At 38.5% G+C, this 11967-nt stretch overlaps 1 pseudogene; it reads right to left on the bottom strand.

Moving 5' to 3' along the window:
• Nucleotides 1-5710: 5710 nt before the first annotated feature.
• Nucleotides 5711-11967, bottom strand: part of LOC149210178 (endoglucanase 24-like) — a 49493-nt pseudogene continuing 43236 nt past the window's right edge.

Raw genomic sequence — 11967 nt, 5'->3', positions numbered from 1 at the left:
TATTTCTTGCTGGGAACCCGGTTATTGAAATTCCGCTTAAATGATTTTAGATAGGTTCAAAGCTCGTGGACTATTTGAATTAATAGTATGTGCATGTGTGTCTTTGCATGAGAGAGAGAGATTTTAGTAACATCTGTGTCACAAAACAATGTATGGTACTCATAACAAAGGGTTACATTAAATAAAAATGCATCAATGAGTGTTTAGAAATAAACAGGAAACACAGCCTAAGGCGTTAGCCCAATTAGTTAATGCTAGTGTTGGCTATTTGGCTAGTTCTGTGTCAGCAGCTGCTTGGTTTGGATCACCTTGGGTCAGGTGCACTAGTCTATGCTGATGGATGTACAAGAGATTCCATCCATGAATGTGGAGAAGCATCCCGAATTTCTTTGTGAGAATTTCTTTGAAAAATAATAAACATGAAACACAAAAAGAAAATGAGAAAAGAAAGTAAAAAACGTTGCAGAATGACCATTGATAAAAAATAAGAAAATCATGGATGTCCACACTTTTTCTTGCACAGGGAATTCTTCGTTTTTAGAAATACTTGGCCCATGCAACAAAAGTCTCCATAACAACTTTTCCATACATGGATGACCCTAGATAGCACATCTAAAATGGATAATCTTTTAGACTCTATTGGTTTGACTTACGAAATTGCCACTGTCATCCAATCCTCTGTTCAGTCTTTTCCTCCTAATTTTATAGCAGAGTTCGTGATCTTACTATCTTTTGTTAGTTCTCTTTAGGGAGTATTTACTCCCAGGCATGCTTTAACTGCATCATTCTAATCTTGGTTGAAGATTCCTACACAGATTTGTTTGCTTTTTCTGCAGTAGTCTTTCCTACAAATGCTATTTGAATACCTAATACAAACATGCCTTTGTCCCTGTCATGGGGGCAAAACGTGTCACGCACTTTTCATTTGTCCCACAACTACTCCCATTTGTCCAACCAATTACTAAGTTTGCCTATATTCTAGTGCCCCTTAGGAGATTTTCTATGAAATTTCATACCTGGCAATATAATTTTGTTTATTCTCTCACCTTATTAGTATTCTACTTCCAACACTAAGGATGTGTTTTTATACATTTTGAGGGCAACTATGGTAACTTCTTAAGATATATTTTTGTGGTTATTATGGTGTTATGAACTCCACGTCCATAAATAAAAGTAGGTCGGACTATCCACTTTGGTGTTATGACGTTTGAATGCTACACACGTTTCTTTAAGGCCAAATAGAGCTTTTAATCTGGTTTAAGTCTATTTTCCTCGTGAACTTTCCATCTTCATCTAGCTATCAATTTTAGTGCCAAATAATTGTAAATGATTACGAAGTGTTCATTACTAGAACTGAAGTTTCAAATGGCAAATTTGACAAGGCTTTGAACAACGCAAAGACGAGAGGGGGAAATAGAACGAGAGAGGCTATGAAAGGGCTTGTACCTTCATCAATTTCCAAGATAGAGGAGTATGCAAGAGATGCTTATGTGCGGGAGTGATTGCAAAATACTTGTGTTGATCTCAATCAATTAAACAAGATTTACTATTACATTATGTCAAAGCATTTGTTTTTTAATCCACTGGACTGTATGATTTTGTGATAGGGGTAGGTTTGTTGCAATTGCAATTTCTCTAAGCCAAATAAGCTTTGGTAGATAATGAAGAATTCAGATTTATTGAGAAGGTTTTAGAATCACCATTTTAAAGATGCAGTTATGGAACTCAACAATAAGATATCTTTGATGGAGCAAGTGCTAATGATTTCAATTGAAATGGGCAAGTGACCCAAGTGAAGAGAGTGAGCATGAGAATAGATGGGAGGCCAGTTAATCTCTTATTGTGGGTGTACTTGAGAGTGTTTTGCAAGTGATATGTTAGAATAATGTTGGGGGTAGATGGATATAATTAAATTTTGAGGCGCTTTATTCACAAATTCAAAAATGCGATGTCTTTGAGTTGCTTAAATGATTTCAAATGCAAATTTGTTTGTGGTATGACAAATTAGAAATTAATTGTTTCACAATTAGTGGATTCAAATTGAATTGCAATTGGAAGGTACTCTCCCATGCAATCATTGGGAATGTATACTTGCACTAGGATTAGAGGCATGTGATATATTGCAAGATCATTGAATCTGAGAAATATAGCTTTTGCATGGTCCAATGAAGGGAGCGAACACAAGAAAGGGGAAGAGGCTAGGGGACCCACTTATTGGGAATGTATACTTGCACTAGGATTAGAGGCATGTGATATGTTGCAAGATCATTGAATCTAAGAAATATAGCTTTTGCATGGTCCAATTAAGGGAGTGAACACAAGAAAGGGGAAGAGGCTAGGGGACCCACTTATTGTGGATGCATGGGATAGAGTGTTATACAAGTGATACATTAGAATAAATGTTAAATGTTGGGGATACGTAGAAGCAAATAGACTTTGAGGTGCTCTATCCACAAATTGGAAAGGGGAAGAGGCTAGGGGACCCACGTATTGTGGATGCGTGGGATAGAGTGTTATACAAGTGATACCTTAGAATAAATGTTGGGGATACATATAAGCAAATAGACTTTGAGGTGCCCTATCCACAAATTGGAAAATGAAAAATCTCTAGTTTTCTTTAATGATTTCAGATCTAAAGTGATTTGTGGTATTTCAAGACCAACCAAAGAAGAATTCTTGCACTAGGTGGTTGGAATTGATAACTCCTTGAGTTGTGATATGAAGAGACTCTTCCATGCTATTCTTGGACATTTATACTTGGACTAGCGATAGAGTCATGCAAGATATTGCAAGCTCATTTAAGTGAGAGGCTCTCAAGCTTATTGAGGAGAATAATGGTAGTCCTAAGGGAATGGCTACTAAGTTTGTTGTTGTTGTGTGCATTTGTAGCATTTCTATAGTTAATAGTGGTTTCATAATTTGCATTTTTGTCGTCTTCTAACATTTACACTTTATACTTTATGGCTAATTTTTTACCAAGGTTCTTGTAGTACCTTTATTGAAAGGGTGGGGTAACAACTAATCTTGTAACAAATCCTTTTCACAAAGTAATATGATGTTAACTTCAAAGGAAAATATCATCTTGGAGATAGAGTATTTAAAAATCCCCATCATGTTGATAGAGTATTTGAAAATCCCCAACTTGTTGCCATTAGTGAATATCTAAGATCTTTACTATGTTGTTTATATTGGTTCTTGTTTCTTTATAATTTGATTCATGATGGTGTTGACTTCTCATTCTATTATAATAGATTACTAGGATAGTCGTTAAACCACTATCTTTCTAGTGGATGCCTTCTGGAAATTTTTTTTTCTAGATATGGGCACCTTTTGAAGAAGCTTTATATTGTGAATCTGGGCACCTTTTGAAGAAGCTTTATATTGTGAATCTGGGCACCTTTTGAAGAAGCTTTATATTGTATTCACATTGAGTATGTTCAAGTATTAAACATTTGTTTCTCCATATTGGTTTTAACTTTTCTTCCAAGTCTTGGCTTTAATGTTTTTATATACTTTCCATTATGGTAGCATATTAACCTTTGTTGTTTATATTGGTGCATGTTTCTTTATAATTTGATTCATGATGGTGTTGACTTCTCATTCTATTATAATAGATTACTAGGATAGTCGTTAAACCACTATCTTTCTAGTGGATGCCTTTTGAAAAATTATTTTTCCTAGATATGGGCACCTTTTGAAGAAGCTTTATATTGTATTCACATGGATTATGTTCAAGTATTAAACATTTGTTTCTCCATATTGGTTTTAACTTTCTTCTAAGTCTTGGCTTTAATGTTTTTATATACTTTCCATTATGGTAGCATACTAACTTTTTCCATTTTCATTGTTTTTCAACTTCATTGATTTCTACTTTGGCTAGTTTATAGATTCACACAAGATTTTCTATGCTTTTTCTTGCTTTGGTCTTTGGCTCATCATCTCACATCTCATTCGCAATAAATTTCACATAATTTAGTTATTCCCCCCCTAATCCACTGCACTTTTCTTCTTAAATACACTTCTATTTCAATAATGTTAGTCTTATTGAACAATTGAAATTCATGTTATTCTCGTTGTTCTAGTGACTTGTTGACATGTTTACACATTATGCATTCTTGAAGCAAATAACTTCTATTTCCATTTCATGTACCAATTTATTTCTTGTTGATGCTTTTGTAGGCCCTTTTCATTTGGCTATGAGTGGTATGAGAATTTCAATTACTACTAAATTGTTGAGCAAAAGATTTCAAATAATAATTTATGACGAGAGATGATAACCCCATTATTGATGTGAACTTTTATGTACAGTCATTTGGACATATCAACATAACTACCAAAAGATTCTAGAAAAATATGATTACTTTTATTAACTATATGTTTTATTAAGTAATGTAAGTTACCTCAACTTCATCATCTGTTGTTGTCGGAGGTGATTTAGCAACGGGAAGTGATAATTAAATAAAATTGTTGCCCTTCCCTCATAGGTGATATACTTAATGAGGTAAAGGGAGACATCTTCCCATGGCTAGGGAAGCGACAACCTGTTAATTCCTCTTTCTTTCTTCACCAACCGTTCTTCCCCTTGGAGAAAATCCTCCTTCAAAGAGGGGTCATTGATTTTTATGTTAAACCACTTTTTTCCCTCTACTGGCAATGCCGTTATGCGAGCAATTACCTCCTCTGTAACTTCCAACCACAATCCCCTGACCTCCATTTGATTCCTCTTCAAATTCTTAGCGAATTCCATAGCAATTGCTCCGTCTGATCCCTCCAGCCTTTGGAAAAACTCAAACCAACCTGCATCTTTGAAAATTTGGCATGCTTTGGGGTAGTTTTCCAATGCCTCTGTTGATCCTGGTTCATGTCGAATTGCCACTCTACCCATTGCTACATTGTTTCAACGTTGTTCTCCTCTCTTCTCTGTTTCAACGTTGTTCTCCTCCACTTTTGTCTGAGAGTTCTGAATGAGGATGCAACGCTTCAACAGTGGGTAATGGTAGGGTGACACAGTGAGGTTAAAGGCAGGGATTTCAAATCAGGGTTCGTACTGCGCAATATCATTTCCTTATTAATGCTAAGTTATGGAAGGTCTAGTTTGAGGTACAATTCCCTTTTCGGCATGATCGATCATTAAATGATAATGATTACGAGATCATCATACTTTGGTTTCGGTTTAAATGCTCACAGGTCATGCAAAGGTCATGTCATGATGTAATTCGTCCTCCCCCTGACTTAAGTGTGACGATCGTCCTTGATCGTCAAAAGGATATCACATTAAATTGCCATAATTACTAAATAAAAGAGGATAGTGATATTACCGTTTCATGACGTACTTGGTGTGACATGGAGAGAAGACATTGGTGACGAGGTGCACGAAATTAATTCCAGCGATCAAGGCAATTGCTCCTGAGTCATGGTGATGCGTGTTGTGTATCACAATATATAATTTACTTGGATCATTTCTAAAAATCGTCCACTGTTACAGGTGTAACAACCAAGACTACTAGCATGTGTTATTAGTTTGCACAAAAGATAAAAGCAAAGAACTAAAAACAGTGGTGTAACAACATTATTATAGGATATGCCTAAAATAACAAATGTTGTTTCAATAAAAGTGTCTAGTAGTGCCACAAAGTGGTTTTCAATTGTTACAAAAATTGTTTGTCGGCGCCCCAAAAAGAGGTTTTCATAGCCAGATTATTTTCATTATTTATTTATTTATTTTTATTTTAGGTGTAACAACCGCTAACAGAGCTTGGTTTTCAACGGTTACACTTATTGAAAAGTTAGAATTTTGGCAACACATAGAGGTTCCCCCTGCTCCTATAATCTGAAGTTCCGAATTTGTGACAATGTTAAAAAATGAATCCCTTGAAGCAGGTTTATGATATAACTGAAGACGGTGCCCATTAGCACGCAACAGTGTCCTCGCACTATCCATGGTAACCAAATTCACAGTGCCATTGTCAAAGACTGCATCTACCTCATAGGGACCTATCCATCTGGTGAAAAGCTTACCCTTGAAGTTTGTGAATCTCAAATCATACAAGAGAACCAAATCTCCTTTCTGAAGCTTCTTCTTTTTGATGAACCTGTCATGCCACTTAGCTCTCTGCTGCTGGATAATCTCTGTTTGCTGGATAGCAACCAATCGTTTCTCCAATTCATTGAGTTGATTCAACCTTTGCTTTTGTGTTGTAGCCAGATCCAAATTCACCTGCAATGTTGTTCTCAATGTCTTGATTTCGAACTCAATAGGGAATAAGGGATTTTTACCATACACAAGTTCGTATGGTGAAAATCTCGTAGTATTCCTCCATGTGGTTCTATATGCCCACAACACTTTTGGAAGTTTATCAACCCAATTCCTTCGGTGACTAGCCATAGTCTTGGTAAGAATCCCCTCAATGACCTTGTTGGTGCTTTCCACTTGGCCATTTGCTTGTGGGTGATAAGGTGTCGTGATTCTATGATGGATTTTATATTTTTCAACCAACTTTTGGATCATATGAGATGTAAATTGGGGCCCTCCATCTGTCACTATCTCCCTGGGTATCCCAAAACAGACAAAGATGTCTTCAAACAAGAAGTCTGAAACAACCTGCTCCGTGGCTCTAGTTAGTGCTTTTGCCTCAACCCATTTTGTGACATAGTTGGTGCAGACCAAGATGTAGGACTTCTATCTAGATGAAGGATTAATTGGTCCCACAAAATCCAAGGCCCATTTCTCAAATGGTTCTAAGACTATTTGAGGTTGTAATGACATCTCATCTAATTGCAGCGGTTGGCCCATCCTTTGGAAACTATCACATCCTTTCATGAACTTCTTGGCATCCTGAAATATTGTTGGCCAATAATATCTTGTCAAAAGGACTTTGTATTCTGTTCGCTTGTCTGCGAAGTGTCCTCTACAAGGTTTCTCGTGACAAGCCTTAAGGATGTCATATATCTCATCTTCCCTAACACAACGCCTGGTCTAAAGATCTGGTCCAGTGTGACAGAGATTCCCATCTATCTAAGTATAAGTATCACTCTGATCTATGATTTTGTTCTTTTCCTTGGAGGACAAGTATCGTGGAAACTTCCCTACAACAAGATAATTGGCTATATCTACATACCATGGTGAGTAAGTAGAAATAACAAAGAGATACTCATCAGGGAAAGAATCCTCAGTAGGAATGCAATTGCCATCAATAGTTAACCTAGAAAGGAAATCGACTACTACATTATCTTTTCGAGGTTTATCTACAATTTTGATATTGAGTTCCTGTAACAACAACAACCAACGTTTAATTCTACCATTGGTAGTTGGCTCGTTCATTAAAAAATGAATGATAGAATGGTTAGTGTGTACAAATACTTGATACTTGTTAATTTTAGGTATGTTCTATGCTTAGAGCAATTTATTTCAATTTTCATAGTTAGCTCAATATCTTTTCCAGATTAGCAATCACATCAACATTAAAGTAAACTGTAGATAGAACATAAACATAAATCACAGAAGACAAGCCAAGACAAGAGGACACAAGATGTGGCACTAGCCAGGGACAAACCCCAATGTGGGGAAACCCTTAATCAATTCTTCTTATATGTTCTTCAATAGTCTTGAAAAGAGAGATAGAGAGATAGTACATTTACAACAGAAGTCAACACTTTGACTTATCTAAATAAGAGCATATATCATCTCTGAGCAAATGATACATGAGATCAGTTGAAGACATGCTGCTTCAACTGATTCTCCAAGGTGACTCCTTCACCTATCATTGTGCTGCATCTAGTCATCATGTTGCACCTCACCGTGTTGCACCATGCTACACCCATCATCACAATGCTGGACCTTATGACCATGCTGTACACATATTACTTATGTTGTATTGATGTCCTGGTGTTTAGCATCGCTGTACCTTGTGCCACTGCGACACCATGTTGTCATCCATGTGCTTACTGCACCATTGCTGCTTTGTGTACTTGTTGCACCAAGTACCATACTGTTGTCTCAATGTGCTTGCAGCACTATGCTTGCTTCGTGTACTTGCTGCACCAAGTACCATACTGTTGTCCCATCATTGTTCTGTCTCATCATACTGTTGTCCCAACATCTTACAGTCGTCCCATTGAACACTGCTGCACTATATCATTGTTGTTCCATCATCTTACAACTGTCCCATTGAACATTGTTGCACTTTATCATTGGTGTCCCATTATCTTACAACTGTCCCATTGAACATTGCTGCACTATATCATTGTGTACAACCACCAATTTGGCTCCCACTGACTGCCCAACAATCTGGTCCAAACTGATCCTCAACACTTACAAGAAATGTCATAGACAATATACCTTAGCTCACTGTTTTGAGGTCTGATTTGTTTGCTGCAACTTAGGTCTGGTTAGGGCATATCATAGTCCCTTTGCCAACCTTCTTTTCTGCCCAGATTTGCTCCAAGGTGATGCGATTGCCCTTCCTTGTGGGGATGAGACCCTTCATAATAATCCTGGGCAGTTGTTCTGTCCTCTTTTTTCTATGGCTAAAACAGAGAATGTTTAGGGTGGCTGAACAACATTTAGGGCAGCGTCGATCTGGACAACGTATAGCCTTGTGTCCACCATAAGAGTTGCCCTCCATGTAAGCCACCACATTAGGACGCAGAGCCTTCTCTTCATTTCCTGCATCTAGATCTAAGGCATGTCTTTTCTATGACAGCGTTGAGCTAGGGCATCCTCTCCTTAGGGTTGCGTAGATTCTTACGATCTATTCCTCCCACCAAAAACCCAAAGACAAGTGGAGAGGAAGAGAACACAAAAAGTGTTTGTTAGAAATGACTCTCAAGTCATCTCTTTTTATACTAAAACGTTGAGCACATGTGGTGTTTATTTGATTGCTGGCCGACCTTGATGAATTGTTCCAAACACAAATAAATTCATATCACCATGAATACTTATCGGAATCAGATGATCTTTAGATCAATCCTACACCTCTTGATGAGAGGGATCCAAGAAAAATATCAGTTGGCATAAATAAGATGAACCACACAGAGTTTGGCCCTAGTTGCCAATTTTAACACTCCCTCTCAACTAGGGAGAACTCCACCCGTTGATCCACATGTCCAACTGTACTATCTTTTCCATCAATGCCCTGCACTGCTCTGCTCTGCTGAATCATGAAGAATAAGAATTGATTGAGAATGTCTCATACCATTCTCCACTGAACTGAAGTCGGTTTTATTGATCCCAGATCAATATCACAAGAGAGTGTCTCAAACCACTCATACTGATCCTAGGTCAGTTTCATTGATGTCAGATCAATGGAGGTCATCCTAGCATAGGGAGTATGGTAGATACAATGATGCGTCCATCGATAGTACTACTATGGTCCCTAACCCCATTTCATTGGCCAGATGAGAGGTACTTCCCATGAGTCCCAGATTGCATGGGTAGGATGCCTTGACAGGAGAACTAACCATCTTGTCCATAAGTCACCACGAGGTATCACAGGGGAAGGCTGAGCCATTCACCCTGTACGCAACGCACCATTAGGGTAGGGTGAGTGGCACTATGGTCGCTTGTTGCTCCAAGCAGTACCCCAAGCCCCCGGGAGCTCTCAGAGCTCAATGCATGCATCATGCAGGACCCTCATAAGAGGATCTCTCAATGACTCCAAGTCATTCAGGAAAGTCACAAGTTTGACCTTTCCCCGGGGCTTTGACGGAATGTCCGAGACCTGTACATTAATCTCAATGCGATGGAGCCTCCTCACTCATCGATGTACCATATCTCAGATAAGGTAGTATCTGATGTCCATATGTTGGAGTAATCATAGAATACATGATTCCTCAACAATCGAATCCCCCCCTGGTTGACACAGAAGATCACAGTGGTATCCATCTTGTGTATAAACAGCTCGCTGAAGAGTTTCCGCAACCAGGGAGCTTCACATGAGGTCATACTCGTAGCTATGTATTCAGTCTCAGCGGTGCTTATAGAAACCGACTTCTTCTTCCTGCTCATCCAGGATACTGAAGTAGAACCCAAAGAGAACCAACACTCAGAAGTGCTTTTGTGATGCTCCACACTGCCTGCCTAGTCAACATTCGAATAATCTAGCAACTTCACATTTTCGACAATGTCCATGAGAGATTATGCCCCGAAGATATCTCAGAAGATTCTTAACACCAATCCAGTGAGGCTCAACCAAATATGAGCCCAACATGCTAACTGCAAAACATATATTCGGACGGAAGTTCACCAAGAACATTAATGCAAATGAGTTTATGAAACTCATAAAGATTTCCCAAATCTGGTATGTCATAACTACCACTTAACTTCTGAAAGTTAAGCTCCATTGAGGTAGTCAGGTAGTCACGAGCTTGCAGTTCACCATTCCAAATCCGGAATCCAACTCCCTCTTACTTTTGCAAATGAGAGGGTCTGCACCTGTCAGAAAGAGGTTGTCCTCAAAAGTTGCCAGTATGAGAGGTCTATCATCCACAACCTTCAAGCAATGGTTTGGATCGACTTCACTACTAGTGAATCTTAGCTTCATCAGACAGCTATCAATCCTATCATACTATGTCCGGGGTGTTTTGCTTCAAGCCGTAGAGGGATTTCTTCCACCTGCGTACATGAGATTCCCAATCATGAATCTCAAACCCCTCGAGTTTTTCCAAACCTGTGGACCTGCTACATGAGGGGAATGGCCCCCTTGTAAGATTTTCCTTCTGTACATCTCAGACATGTACCTTCATGCTCTCTTTTTGAATTCAGGCATCCCTGTCATCATCTGACTCACAAGAGGTATGGTCCCATAAGTAGACCTCTGGTGCTATAGATGAGACGTGTCAACTGACATGGTCCCCAATGGACCATCCTACAACTTGATACAAATTGCCAACCCTGAACCCATGAGTAAAAGTGTCTTTGAAAATTTCATTTTCAAAAACGCACCTTTCCTTCGATGAATGCCACCCTGAAACCTTTAACTTCCATTGTCGAAATGGACATTAGGTTCTTCTTGTGATTAGGTACATAAAGATATTCCTTTAAATGAATCAAGTTATCCTCATCCAATTGAGAGGTAACATTCCCTACACTCTTTTCGGGATAGGTGGCATCGGCTCCAAGTATGATCCCAAGATTGTTTCCATCTATACCAAATTAGAGAGAGCACCCTTCTATCCAATGGAGTGCCTTGAAGCACTACAATCAATAAGCCAAATTCCCATAGAATCTAAAGGAGAGGGCCAATGCAAGGTAATGATTCTTTATCTTATCAGAAACAACATTTGATTCTTCATACCTAGGGTTCCTTGCTTTCATGAAGAGTCGGTCGTTTCCTTGATGACCTGCATTACCTGTCATTCCTTTGATCATTGAAGATGTCCCTGGAATGATTGTTATCATCATCAAGTGATGTGTCCCTGCCATTCAGAAACTCCTTCACATAATGACCAAACTTATTTACAAGCAAGGTATCTGTTTTTCCTTCCACCCTTAGATCTAGACTTCCCAATGAAGTGATCTTTAGGTAGGCCATTAGAAGCTTCTGCTACACCATTCTGATAATATTCTCTGCTTCGATTTCACCTTTGGTGAATTTGAAGAGGGATGAGGAATCCATTTATCCTTTTGTCCTTTCCCTACTGTCTTCGGTGATTGCCCTTACACTCTTGCTTGGGCATTGTCTTCACCTCACCTCTGATACCATGTAAATTTTAGGGATGTTCTATGCTTAGAGCAATTCATTTCAATTTTCATAGTTAGCTCAATATCTTTTCCAGATTAGCAATCACATCAATATTAAAGTAAACTACAGATAGAACATAAACATAAATCGCAGAAGACAAGCCAAAACAAGAGGACACAAGATGTGGCGCTAGCTAGGGACAAACCCCAATGTGGGGAAACCCGTGATCAATTCTTCTTATATGTTCTTCAATAGTTCAACAGAGAGAGAGAGAGAGAGAGAGAGA

This window comes from Pinus tabuliformis, chromosome 1_2 (assembly GCF_031772625.1).
Source record: "Pinus tabuliformis cultivar Carrire ecotype Pingquan chromosome 1_2, CPIR1, whole genome shotgun sequence".
In the NCBI taxonomy this organism is placed as follows: domain Eukaryota; kingdom Viridiplantae; phylum Streptophyta; class Pinopsida; order Pinales; family Pinaceae; genus Pinus; species Pinus tabuliformis.
The sequence above is the reverse complement of the archived record's forward strand: the minus strand, read 5'-3'. Positions and strand labels throughout refer to the sequence as shown.